The 8554-nt window shown below is 38.8% G+C and overlaps 1 non-coding gene across 1 annotated transcript; it reads right to left on the reverse strand.

The window, feature by feature from the left end:
- Positions 1 to 2242: 2242 nt before the first annotated feature.
- LOC123571441 (U6 spliceosomal RNA) lies at positions 2243 to 2346 on the reverse strand. The gene has a single exon (XR_006695605.1). It is a non-coding gene; the product is annotated as a U6 spliceosomal RNA (small nuclear RNA).
- Positions 2347 to 8554: the final 6208 nt, after the last annotated feature.

The raw sequence follows: 8554 nt of genomic DNA on the forward strand, positions 1-8554 counted from the left end.
ATAGCTCAGGCGAGTGATGTGTTTAAAGAAGATCTTTGAGTTTCTGTTGATGTTGCTCGTTGGTAATTGTCCTTCCAACTTGAATTATGGAAATGGGTCGCAGATCCATTTAGTTTTGCTTTATTGAGATTTGGGGAGTAAACATTCAGCGAGGTTGGAGAGAAGTGGCATAAACACCTTCCCTAATAATAGTGCTCATGTTAACTGCCACTGCTTACCGCAAGCGCCAGCATCTACAGATGGCATGGGAAGTTAACATTTTTTTCCCAGGGTGCCACAGGTTTCTAAAGGAAACCTTTGACTTGTGAAAAGAATTTCTTTGCATCAAAAAGGCAGAGTAGTGTAGTAGAAAGAAGGCTGGGAATGGAGTCAGGAAGAACTGTGTTTAAGCTCTAACTTTGCCACTAGCCAGTTTCTGTAAAGTCAAGATCTTGTAGCAGTCTCTTAAGTGGGACCCTCCCAGCCTGTATAGCCTCATTATTTTTACACATGAGGCATCTTAACAAGGGTTGAGATAAGGTCCCAAACTGTGGTCCCATTTTAAGTTTTGACTTCCAGACCAAAACAGAAATCCCTAAACATAATTTTCTTGTTCCTCTCCAACCTCCACAACCTGGTCTCATTCCACTTGGACACACTGCAGAGGTAATGCAACCATGTTCATGAGAAAATTCTTATATTGTTTTGAGACAAAGTCTTGCTCTGTCACCCAGGCTGGAGTGCAGTGGCACAATCATGACTCACTGCAGCCTCTAACTCCTGGCCTCAAATGATCCTCCCACCTCAACCTCCCAAATAACTGGAATTACAGGCATGCACCACCACGTCCAGCTATTTTTGTTGTTATTTTTTTGTGGAGACAGGGTTTTGCTATGTTGCCCAGTCTGATCTTGAACCCCTGGCATCAAGCAATCCTCCTGCCTCAGCCTCCCAAAGTGTTGGGACTACAGGTGTGAGCTACCACACCCAGCCTCATGAGAAAATTATTAATGAACATAATGACAATAGTCACAAGATCACTACCATAGTTGGTATTTTGTAGCCCTTTCCTTCTAAACATTTGAGAGTTCTCAGCAGCATGTTTTATTGACTTTTATATATTTATGTATTTAACAGAGCTCATTCTTTCTTCTTTTTTTTCTTAGACAGAAATTCACTCTGTCACTCAGACTGGAGTGCAGTAGCACAATCTCGGCTCACTGCAACCTCTGCCTCCCGAGTTCAAGCAATTCTCCTGCCTCAGCCTCCTGAGTAGCTGGGATTACAGGCACATGCCACCATGCCCGGCTAATTTTTGTATTTTTAGTAGAGACAGAGTTTTGCCATGTTGGCCAGGCTGGTCTCAAACTCCTTCGCCTCCCAAAGTGCTGGAATTACAGGCGTGAGCCACCACACCCGGTTGACTTCAAACTTTTTAAGACTCTCGTCAATGAACATTTCTTGCTTCTGAGGCCCTTTCAGGGTTTCTTTCAGCTCAAAATACTCTGCATGCCAAGGCACCATATTTGGGATATCATGTTTTGAGCCCTGACAAAAAAGAATGCCAATGCTACTCTTACAGTCACCTTCTCTATTTTTTATTCATGTCTCACCTGCCTCTATTGTTCACTTAATAAACCCGGTACCTCTGGCTTAGGGCTAATTGACATGGCTGATCAGTAGAAATCAGTATAGAGCTCACTTAATACTCTAGAAGTGTTCTTAGAGAAGTTCTGTGTGATTAAGAACTGGTCAAGAGGGGAACAATACTCTTACACTGACCCTTATAATTACGTTAAAATCCTTCATGAATGGGTTTTCTTGACATCTCTTACTACTCAAAGTACTTAATGAGCTAGATGTAGTAGTATTTAAAGTAGACTTGTTTGATTAAGTAGACAACCCACTCCTTAATGTATTTTTTTTTCTTTTTCTTTCTAAAAAATATAAAATCCAGGCTGGGCACAGTGGCTCATGCCTGTAATCCCAGCACTTTGAGAGGCCGAGTGTGGTGGATCACCTGATGTCAGGAGTTCGAGACCAGCCTGACAAATATGGTGAAACCCCATCTCCGCTAAAATACAAAAATCAGCTGGGCACGGTGGCAGGTGCCTGTAATCCCAGCTACTTGGGAGGCTGAGGCAGGGGAATCACTTGAACCTGGGAGGCGGAGGTTGCAATGAGCTGAGACCGTGCCACTGCACTCCAGCCTGGGAGACAGAGCCAGACACTGGCTCAAAAATAAATAAATAAATAAAAATACATATATATATAATGCTTCATGAATTTGTGTGTCATCCTTGACCAGGGACAATGCTAATCTCCGTATCATTCCAATTTTAGTATATGTGTTGCCAAAGTAAGCACTTAATATATTGTATATATTATTTTAACATGTGGATCCAGCTGTTTTGTTTTTACATTTTTCATTTTGAAGTAATTTCAAACTTACAGGAAAGTTGCAGGAAAAGTGAAAAGACCTCATATAGTTTTCACTCAGATTCCCCACTTATTTACATTTGCTTTATAATCTCTTTAAATATATATTTATATATAATATATGTAATTAATATTTCTATATATTATATGCTATTAATAGTTATATAAATATACATAATGCATTCTCCTCTTCCTTCTGATTAGTTGATTCCAATTTTCTTTGAATAAATTAAACTCTCTGTAATATGCTTTTTAAAATAATTCTTTTTAGGTAAATATATTAGTATTTTTTCTGAATTAATGGAAAGTTGCAGGCGTGATGCTCGCTGCCCCTAAATATGTCAGTGTGCATTTTCTACAAGATAAGGGTGCTCTCATATATAGTCACAGTACTGCCATCAAAATCAGGAAATTAACATGTATACAATACCATCTAATCCACAGATCCCATTCGAATTTCACCAATGGTTCAATAATGGTCTTTATAGCAATCGATTAGTCAATACATAAAATACATTTTTTCATCTGGTCCAGAATCTGTCCAGGATCATGTGTCACATTTAACTGTTCTTTTTCTTCAGTTTTCTTCAATCTGGAACTAGTTCCTCAGTTATTCCTTGTCTTTCATGACGTGGACATTTTTAGACCACAGTTATTTTGTATAATGTCTCTCGGTTTATATTTGTCTGATATTCCATATGAGTAGATTCAGTAATGTATTTTTGGCAGGAGTATCACAGAACTGATATTGTGTTTTTGTCAGTGTATCATATCAGGAGACACTTTGAACTGTCTCATTACTGTTGATCTTAATTTTAATTGCTGGTTAAGTGGCATCTACCAGATTTTCCCACTGAAAAGTTTCTATTTTCCCTTTGTAATAAACAAGCATTTTGAGGGAAAATATATTGAGACTGTGTAAATATCCTGTTCCGCTGGTGATTTTCTAATATTATCTTTTTGTACATTTATTAATTGGCATCCTACTGTATGAAAGAATTTTTCTTCCCTATCTATCAATCAATCAATCAAAACATAGTCCTATGAATTGTTATTTTGTAAAATTGATGCAGAAATAATGTTTTAGCAACTTTCTGGATTTCTTTTATTCTAGTCAAGTTGACACCTAAAATTAACCATCACAGACAACATATCCAACTGCCTTAAAAACAGTATAATAGTATAAAAATGTTTATGGAGTGTTTTCTATTTTGCAAGCATTTTCCCCCTAATACTTCACATGTATTATCTCATTTCATTCCTCCCAACAGTTCTTTGAGATAGTAACTATTACTTTTTTGCTTTACAGCTCAGGATATTGACGCAGAGAAGTTAAGCAACTTGCCCATGGTCACACAGTTGGTCTCATTGGCACCTTGATAACAGACACTAGGCCTTTGACTACTACACTCTGCTGACAACTCGAGATACCCCAAACTTAATCATCTTCCCCTACAAGCCAGCACCCCTTCCAGTCTTCCAGATCTCAGAGAGAATGATGCTAGTAACCATCTAGTTATTCAAGTTGAAACCTAGTAAGAAATCATACTTGATTCCTTTCTAGCCTTTCATGAGTAGTTGTACTTCTCCCAGCATAGTATTTCCTATTTGCATTGTAATTGTTAATTTTCTTGTATCCTTCTTTAAATCCTTGAGAAAAGTGGTGATGTGATGTTCATAGTTGTATCCATAGTACCTAATATCCAGATGCTAGTACCTAGCACAGGACCTGGCACACATTCAGTACCTATTTGTTGAATCAATGAATGAATGAATGAATTGGTAGAATTAAACCTTTTATAAGCGAGCAGTTAGAATACAAAAATGAAGTGACTTACTCAAAGTTATACAATCAGGAGTGGCATATTTACCATAAAGCAAATGAGGCTTAAGCTTCAGGACCCATCACATAGATGGCCCCTCCCAAAGTCCTAGGATGGGCCTTAGGAATATGTTCATTTTGTCTTGTTTTTGCAAAATTTGCAAATGGTTAAGGCCACTGTCTCTTTCCATTTAGACGTCTTCATCACACTCCTTCTTGTCGAATGGCATCTGAGTGGCTGCAGGAATATTGGGGATCAGGCTAAGGGGAATTTGAAATGGGGATACATTTAGCTAAAGTTTAGTGGAATATGTCTATGTTATTTGCAGTCACCTAGGGATATAAGTATGTTATTGTTACCTGTCAAGGATAGGAATGGCTGGCAGAAATTCTCTACCACTCACTGTGCCATTTCACCTGGCACATGTCATGGAATTGCTGGCCTAGAGCTTATATCCTGATATGAATGTGTCCCTTGGTGCTGTCATTGGAAGTATGTGAGTAATGAAGGAGAAACAAAGTTGAAATGTACAGAACCAGAAGCTGGTCTGTGGAGAATTCGTCTCAATATTGCAGGTTATATATGAAAGATACTTGATAATGTTCTTATTTTCATAAAAAATTACACGATATTAATAATAAAGAACTTTGATGTTGAAAAAACTTTTCTAAACTGTCAATAATAATAATAACATTATTAAAGATGCTAGAGGAAAGATTGAGTTATCTTTCTATTTTCTCTATGGAGATGTCTATTGTAAAATTATTGTTATAGGAAAAGGTAATCTAAGAATATGCAGCTTAAAAAGAAAGAAAAATGGACCCAGCATGGTGGTGCACACCTGTAATCCCAGCACTTCGGGAGGCCAAGGCGGGCAGATCATTGAGGCCAGGAGTACAAGACCAGCCTGGCCAACATGGTAAAGCCCCATCTCTTCAAAAAAATACAAAAATCAGCTGGGCACAGTGGTGCATGCCTGTACTCCCAGCTACTTGGGGGACTGAGTCAGGAGAACTGCTTGAGCCCAGGAGGCAGAGGTTGCAGTGAGCCGAGATCACGCCACTGCACTCTAGCCTGGGCGACAAGAGTAAAACTCTGTCTCAAAAAACAAAAACAAAAAGAAAAATGTTGTAGTAGATATGTGTGAAGCAGTTGATTAATATAAATATTATGTCATTTTAACGCATTTTCTAATATTTGTGGTATTTCAGCTTTTGAAAGTATGTACTTTGTTGTGTTTTCTAAATTCTAGGTAAATATTCATTTTGTTACTGAATTCTGTTTTTACATTTTTGGTATCATTTTTCTTAGTGACAGCCCTACAAATTGTATATGAATTTTGGGAGGTGGGCTGGTCAATTACAAAAGGTTAAAACAAATTTAAAGGTTAAAACTATTGGAATTTTAGGCAGAATAAAAGGTCCAGGAAACCTGAATCCAATATGACAAGGCATGCGGTAAGTGCTCTATAAATGTTTGTTGAGTGAGTGAATGAATGAGTAAAGAAAGCATCTTTTAGCCGGGCGCAGTGATTCAAGCCTGTAATCCCAGCACTTTGGGAGGCCGAGACGGGCGGATCACGAGGTCAGGAGATCGAGACCATCTTGGTTAACACGGTGAAACCCCGTCTCTACTAAAAAAATACAAAAAACTAGCCGGGCGAGGTGGCGGGCGCCTGTAGTCCCAGCTACTCCGGAGGCTGAGGCAGGAGAATGGCGGAGGCGGAGCTTGCAGTGAGCTGAGATCCGGCCTCTGCACTCCAGCCTGGGCGACAGAGCGAGACTCCGTCTCAAAAAAAAAAAAAAAAAAAAGCATCTTTTAAATTTTTATTAAATTTATATGATATATATATATATATATTTATATATATATTTTTTAAAGACAGAGTCTCGCTCTATTGCCCAGGCTGGAGTGCAGTTGCTCAATGTTGGCTCACTACAACTTCCAGTCTCAAGCAATCCTCCTGTCTCAGCCACCCGATTACCTGGGATTACAGGTATGCACCACCAAACCCAGCTAATTTTTGTATTTTTAGTACAGACTGGGTTTTGCCATATTGTGCAAGCTGATCTCAAACTCCTAGCCTCAAGTGATCTATCTGCCTTGGCCTCCCAAAGTGCTGGGACTACAGGCGTGAGCCACCACTCCTGGCAAGAAAGCACCTTTTTACAGAGGCTTCCTGGGCATGGAAGGCACTCGGGGAAATACCAGTTGGTTTGCAGTTGGGTCAGGGTGGTGGCAACTAGGGAAAAGAGGTTCCCACCTGAGGTTTCTGATGGGTAGGGACCTGTGCTGAAGTAGAAGTTATTATCTCTTCTCCACCTTGTGAAGAGGCTGAGGACGTGCCAACTGGAGTTAGATGGAAAGTGGTCAATGGTTTGCAAGGGCATGACAGGGAGGTAATCTATATTCTGGACTCATTCCCTCATCCTGGATATTTTCTCTACCTTTGGTAATGAGGTTTTTAGCAACAAAATGTGGGACTGGCACATATCTCCCTTGTTAATAGATGTATTACCATATGACTCTTTTCAAATAGTAAATCACATTAAAAAGATTTGCATTTCTAGTTACTTGTAGTCTCAGCAGAGAAAAATAAAAGCCAAAAGTTTGTGCTACTCTAAGATCACAGAATCATGAAAAAAGATAGTGATAATTTAGAAAATGGAAATCATAAATCGTTGTCTTTTCTTTCTTTGTAATTAAACCACACTTCTTTTTCTTTTCTTTTTCCTTTTTTTTTTTTTTTTTTTTTTTTTTTCTTTTTTTTTTTTTAGATGGAGCTTCGCTTTGTCGCCCAGGCTGGAGTGCAGTGGCGCGATCTCGGCTCACTGCAACCTCTGTCTCCCAGGTTCAAGCAATTCTCCTGCCTCAGCCTCTCGAGTAGCTGGGATTACAGGCATGAGCCACTACTCCCTATTACATTCAAAATTAGCCTGGCTAATTTTGCACATTTTTTAGTAGAGATGGGATTTCTCCATATTGGTCAGGCTGGTCTCAAACTCCTGACCTCAGGTGATCCACCCGCTGCGGCCTCCCAAAGTGCTGGGATTACAGGCATGAGCCACCGCACCCCGTCCCAAAAGCCACCACGCCCTGCCCTAAGCCACATTTCCTGTAATACTGAGAACAAATCATAATTTGATTTGGGCTTTGATCTTTTCAAAGACAGTCATGTTTGCTTCTATTTTTCATGTGGATTGTTTAAAGTCCTCAAGGGAAAAACAAACACAGAAAAATAGGCAAAAATTTTGCATCTTTCTTTTCTTTTTTTTTTATTATTATACTTTAAGGTCTAGGGTACATGTGCACAACGTGCAGGTTTGTTACATATGTACACATGTGCCATGTTGGTGTGCTGTACCCATTAACTCGTCATTTACATTAGGTATATCTCCTAATGCTATCCCTCCCTGCTACCCCCTCCCCACAATAGGACCCGGTGTGTGATGTTCCCCTTCCTGTGTCCAAGTGATCTCATTGTTCGATTCCCACCTATGAGTGAGAACATGCGGTATTTGGTTTTCTGTTCTTGCGATAGTTTGCTGAGAATGATGGTTTCCTCCAACTGCATCCATGTCCCTACAAAGGACACAAACTCATCCTTTTTTATGGCTGCCTAGTATTCCATGATGTATACGTGCCACATTTTCTTAATCTAGTCTGTCACTGATGGACATTTGGGTTGATTCCAAGTCTTTGCTATTGTGGCATCTTTATTTTCAATCACTTTGTTTGTTTTTCAAAGATTGAAAAATGTAAAATGTAAAAGTACTGCACAAACACTCAGCCCCCAGATACACTGAAAGAGAAGAGAATGTTGTTTTCCACGGTAGGTAAAGTAGAAGATTTTACAGTATATGTTTGACTAACTTACTATGATTTTTGTGTAAAATGAATCCATGTAATCATCACATTGTATTTTCCAATTTAATGCTGAGTTATCAGTCATTGGACATTTTTTAAATGGCAAAAAATGCTTCATTGGAATAATTGGAATAAATACAATGAACACAGATATCTCCCTTTTACATTCAAAATATAAGTAAAAGGATGATATAAAATATTCAGGACAATTTTGATGACAAGAAAACCACCCACAATCACCACAACCTATTAATAATATTGTAAATTTTGGTTCGTATCATGGAAGACTACTTATGCATATGCATATTTTTCCATGATTGCAACCATTAGATAAATAATATTGTATAGTCTGAATTTTCCTGTTGCATTCTGTCTTAAACATATGTGCTCCCATGTTTCTGCACAATCTTCAAAATGATCATGTTAATGGTTGGGTAACATCACAG

This window comes from Macaca fascicularis, chromosome X (assembly GCF_037993035.2).
Source record: "Macaca fascicularis isolate 582-1 chromosome X, T2T-MFA8v1.1".
Lineage (NCBI taxonomy): Eukaryota > Metazoa > Chordata > Mammalia > Primates > Cercopithecidae > Macaca > Macaca fascicularis.